Here is a 5809-nt window from a genome sequence, read left to right on the forward strand (position 1 = left end):
CAGGTCAGGGTGAACTTGAGGACGATGCTGGTACATTGGGAAATTGCACCTAAACCGCAAGGGTACCAGGTGCATTGTGACTACAGTTACATTAGTAACAAGTTTTACCTACCACGCCTTCAACTGGCAACATACTTATAAAACCGAACTCAGATCGGATCCAGCAACAAGATGGCAGGCTAGAAACAAGTCCCCTCATGTCCACGCATACAAACACACACACACCCTTACCTCAAACAATCAACAAACAACTGCATGTAGATCAAAGTGACTACAGGGGAGCTCTGGACAACAGACAAGCAGCCAGAGGAATCCTGTTGAACAGAGCAACCTGAGAGGGCACACAGGGAAGGCAAGCAAACACCTTGCCGCTGCCATCCCACCACTGCTAGAATGCATCCTGCTTTGGGGAAGCAGCCACGCCAGCCTCATTTCTGAGCCTTTGCTGCTGCTGCTGCAACACACTCCCCCACTAAGCACGCCATTCCTGAGCCAAGCTGTCACTGTGCCCTAAGTCACAGAGCCAAGCTGCCACAGAACAGCTCAATCCCTCCCAGTCGAATCCTGGGGACCCCTTCTCTTCAAGCCAAATCAATAAAGTGCTACTCACCCTCCAGACCCAACTGTCACAACCCCTTGCTTCCCTACAACAAGACCACTCCCTGCCCTCTGGGGACTGAACCCATTACTGAACCACTGCTGTGCCTGAGTCCAAGGCCACAGGGCTGCCATTCCTGGGTCCTTTGTTGCTACTGTAGCCAGTCATGTCCCACCAGCCCGGGGTCCAGAGTGGCCACCTGTGAACCTCATCCCTGAGAGGCTGAGTGTCTGCTGTGCCCTGGCTGGTTCCATGTGGGTATGGGGGTGTAGCCTCGGTGCAGCTTTTCCAGCTTTGGTCGGTGATGACTGAAGGTTAACGCCAGCACCCCATATGAGCACTGGTTCAAATCCCAGCTGCTCCACTTCCGGTTAAGCTCCTGGCTAACGCACCTGGGAAGGCAGCGGAAGATTGCCCGAGGGCTTGAGCCCCTGCCACCCACAATGGAGACCTGAATGAAGTTCCATCCAGCCTCCTGTCTCTGTCCTGGCTTTGTTGTGGCCCAAACCCCAGCTATCACAGCCATTCAGAAAGACATTAGTAGATGAAAATCAATCTCTCTCTCTCTCTCTCTCTCTCTCTCTCTCTCTTTCCCTGCCCCCTCTCACTTCCCTCCCCCTTTCTCTCTCCCTCTCTCTCTCCTCATAATTCTGCTTTCAAATAAATACATAAATCTTCAAAGAAAATTTTAAAAAAGGGATCCAACTATAAGAGACCCTTTTAAGCTTTATGGACACACATGGGCTGAATATGGAGGGAGAAAAAGATATTCCACACACAGGTAAACCAAAAGAGAACAGGGGAGTCCTTGTTTACACAAGATAAAATAGACTTCAAGTCAAAAACGGTCACAAAAGACAAAGAAGGTCCTTATCTAATGATAGAAGAGTCAGTTCATCAAGAGCATAGAATCATCAGAAATATATATGCACTGAATATCGGAGTACCAAATACATAGAGCAAATATTATAGGCCATAAAGGGATAGACAGAAATACCATCTACAACAACAGATATAGCAAAGTAGACAGAAAAGAAATACTGGATGTAAATTGCACTTTTGATTAAATGGAACAGCCATACTTGTACAAAGGGTCTTCAATAAGTTCATGAAAATGTGTATGATGCGTTGAGTAACTTGGCTCCGGGGGCTCCGCTCACCTTGCCCGCACGCCGCATGCCTCCTGGGACCACGCCACCAGCCTCCGTCGCGAGCAGACCCCCTTTGCTGCGCAGGCCGGGACGTCCCTCCCCACTCTGCCCCTGCCGCGGAAAGCTAAGTTTGAAGAGGGGGGAAGAGGGGAACAGGCACATGAAGAGGAAGAACCACGCGGAGCTGAGGAACCGGACCCCGGCAGCTGTTCGGGAACTTGCCTTGGACAGTTGCAAATCAAATGATGGAAAAATTGAGGGCCTAACAGCTGAATTAGTGAATTTAGAGTTTGATCTCAGTTTCCAATCTCCCCAAGCTACCGAAATTGAAAAAGCTTGAGTTCAGGGACAATGGAATCTATGGAGGTCTGGACATGTTAGCAGAAAAACTTCCAAATCTCACACATCTAAACTTGAGTGGAAATAAGCTGAAAGATATCAGCACCTTGGAGCCCTTGAAAAAGCTGGATTGTCTGAAAAGTCTGGATCTGTGAGGTCACTAACCTGAATGACGACCAAGAGAGCTCCTTCCTGCTCCTGCCCCGCTGACCTACCTAGACGGCTGTGACCGAGAGGCCTGGGAAGCCCCTTACTCAGGTGCTGAGGTGGATGGTGTAGACGAAGAAGGAGAAGATGGGGAGGATGAAGAGGATGAAGATGGCGAGGAAGAAGATGAAGATGAGGATGAAGAGGAAGAATAAAGCGGGAAAGGTGAAAAGAGGAAGAGAGAAACAGAGGATGACTAAGACCCCAAGTAACCTGCAAAGACAGAACTGTTCAGTATTGGTTGGACAGCTCATGGATTTGGTAGCTGTTTTCTACAAAGGAAAAAAAAAAGTAGCTATGATACAGACCCCAGGACATCCACCCACCCAAAGAGCTAAAGAATAGTTCCTGTGACATTCCACCTTCCTCCATGTAGTCTCTCTTGGTCACCCACCACCAAGCTCGGGGACTCACCCCAACAAAATTGTAAGGGTTTTTAGGTTTGTGTGTGAGACTGTAGCGTGGGCAGCTGTGACTGGGGAGTCAGCCATCCATGCCTACCAGTTACGCCGAGACTGTAACAGCATTTTTACTTTCTGTACAACAAGAAGCTTTGTAAATAAAATCTTAACATTTTGGGTCAAAAAAAAATGTGTATAATGAAAAAGCTATGCATGAATATCAAAATCCTTTGCATCATAATAGACACACATCTAAAATGCATTTTCCACACACTCTTTGAAGAACCCTTGTATAGAACTTTGCATGCAAAAGCAGGAGACACACTTTTTCTTCAGTATACAGAGTACTGTCCAGGGGAGACAATATACTCATCCACACAAGTTTTAATAAACTTAGTAAGAATGCAATCATACTCAATATTATTTCAGACCACAATGGTATAAAACTTAAAATCCATGTTGGCAATTCACTAATAACTGAAAATTGAACAACGTGCTCCTAGATAATCTAGGGATCAAAGAAGAAATCATAACGGAAATCCATAACTATTTTAAGACAAATGACAATGAAAACATAACATATACAGATCTATGGGATGCAGCAAAAGCAGTTCTCAGAGGGAAGTTTATAGTAATAATAGCCTACATTTAAATAAAAACAAATAAGCAGTCTGTTATGGTTTGAGGAACTAAAAGTAGAATAATCTAACTCAAAAAGAGCAGAAGGCAAGAAACTATGAGAAATGAGAAGCACAATAAATCAAATAAAGAACAGAAAGCATCAATTAAACTGAGGTGGTTTTTTGAAAAAGTTAAATTGACGAACCTATAGCTAGTCTAAGAAAATGAGAGAGAAGACTCATCTACAAAATCAACAATGAAAGGGGAAAAAATTACACAGACACTTCAGAACCAAAAAGAACTGTAATGAACTGTTACAGCAACTACTGGCCTACAAATTGGATAGCCTAGAGGACATGGATTAATAACTAGAAAAACACGATGTATCAAGATTGAGTCAGAAAGATGGAATCTGAACAGAACAACATCAAATGATGAAACTGGAGTCATCAAAATCCTCCCAAAAAAGAAAATCCCAAGAACAGAGGGCTTCAAAAATGCATTCTATCAAACATTAAATCAACCCACACTTCTTAAATTCTTCATAAAATCACAACTACAAGAACTCTTCCCAGCACATTTCATAGGGCCACAATCATACAAAGACATCACAAGAGAAAAACATTTTAGGCCAATTTCTCTGATGAACGTTGATACAAATCTCAACACATTAGCAAACCAAATCCAGCAAAACATTAAAATGATTAAACATCACGACCTCGAAGGTTTTAGCCTGGGCCTGGGAAGCTTGTTTAACATATGAGATTAAACCAATGTGATACGACACATTAACAAAATGAAAGATAAAAAGACCATCCCAACCGATATAGCAAAAGGATTCAGTAAGTCCAATGTCCTTTCTTTGAAAAACTCTCAACTGTCCAAGGACGGACGAGAATTTTCAAAACATAACAAAGGCCATTTAGGAAAAATTGACTGCCGACATTTTAATCAACAGAGGAGAATTGAAAGCTTTGCCCTTAGATTCAGTACAATGCAAGGTTGTTCACTCACCAATTCTGATCACCACAGTATTGGAACTCCTGGCAGGAGCAGTCAGACAAGAAAAAGAAATTAAAGGCATCCCAAACAGAAAGAAAGAAATAAAATTATCTCTATTTGCAGATAACATGATACTACATGTAGAAGTTCCAAAGAGTCCACCAAAAACTCTTTTAGAACTAAGGGATGATTTCTGCAAAGCTGAAGTACGACAAATCAACCTACAAAAATGAATAGCATCTGACACACAAATACTGATCCACACAGAAAACAATTTCATTTGTAAAAGAACCCCCAAAATACTTAGAAATCACTTTAAGCAAGTGATGGAAAGCTGTGTTCACAGAAAATTATAAAGTATTAATGAAAGAAACTGAAGACAAAAATAAGTAAAAATATGTACACAATTATAAACACAGGAATTAACATTGCTAAAATGTCCATACTACCCAAAGTAATCTGTATATTTCAATGCAATCCTATCAAAAACTTAATGATGTTCTTCACAGAAACAAAAGAAAAAACAATTCTAAAATGTGTATGGAAACATAAAAGACCCTAAATAGCAAAACCAAAACAGAGTTGGAGACACGCAGAACAGAGCTGACGGTCCATAAATAAATCCAACTTCATAAAGGGGATGAATTTTTGACCAGGATGCCAAGAGGACATCATGGAGACAGGACAGCATCTTGAAGAAGTGGTGGTGAGAAAACAAAATTTGCACATGCAAAGGAGTGTGACCCTTATTTTACACACTTGACAAAAATCTGTCCTAGACGGGTAACAGACCTAAACACGAGAGAAGAAACAACAAAACCCCTAAGACGGAACACAGGGGAATGTTCCCAGACATTGGTCTTGGCCCTGATGTTTCTGTGTATCATACCAAAACACTCAGGCCATAAAAGTAAAAATAAATAGGACTACATCTATCTAAAAAGCTTCTTACAGCTAAGGAAGCAGTGACATGAAACAGCAGCCTATGGACTAGGAAAAAATATTTGTAAAGCATGTACCTGATAAGGAGTTACTGAAATTTATAAAGAACTCAGACAATTCAACAGTAGGAAAAAAGCCAACCCATTTTCAAAATGGGAAAGCTCTGAATAGATGCTTCTTCAAAGACTACATAAAAATAGGTACTAAGAATTGTGCTAGACATCACTTATCACCAGGGGTCTTTTATGGTGGCCATATTATTTTTCTAAAATAGCTTCATTAATTGTTTAAGTGAAAGATATTAAATGTGTCCTATGGAGTATGGTACAATGCACTCATCAAGGTATACATTATAGGAATATTTAATCAAGATCCAATTATATTTGTCACCTTACCAATTTCACCTTTTTACGGGGAAATATTAAAAATCCATTTAGCCAATTTTGAAACACCCATGAATATTTACTGCAGTCACAATTCAATGCAATGGATTATTAAAACTTACTCTTGTGGCCCAACTGAATCTTTGAACACTTTGTTCAACATCT

At 41.5% G+C, this 5809-nt stretch overlaps 1 pseudogene; it reads left to right on the top strand.

Annotated features, from left to right (window-relative positions):
- The first annotated feature begins 1909 nt into the window (after window positions 1-1909).
- Window positions 1910-2450, top strand: LOC127490662 (acidic leucine-rich nuclear phosphoprotein 32 family member B-like; annotated as a pseudogene).
- Window positions 2451-5809: the final 3359 nt, after the last annotated feature.

This window comes from Oryctolagus cuniculus, chromosome 6 (assembly GCF_051225735.1).
Source record: "Oryctolagus cuniculus isolate XC-2025 breed Fujian yellow rabbit chromosome 6, ASM5122573v1, whole genome shotgun sequence".
NCBI classification, from domain to species: domain Eukaryota; kingdom Metazoa; phylum Chordata; class Mammalia; order Lagomorpha; family Leporidae; genus Oryctolagus; species Oryctolagus cuniculus.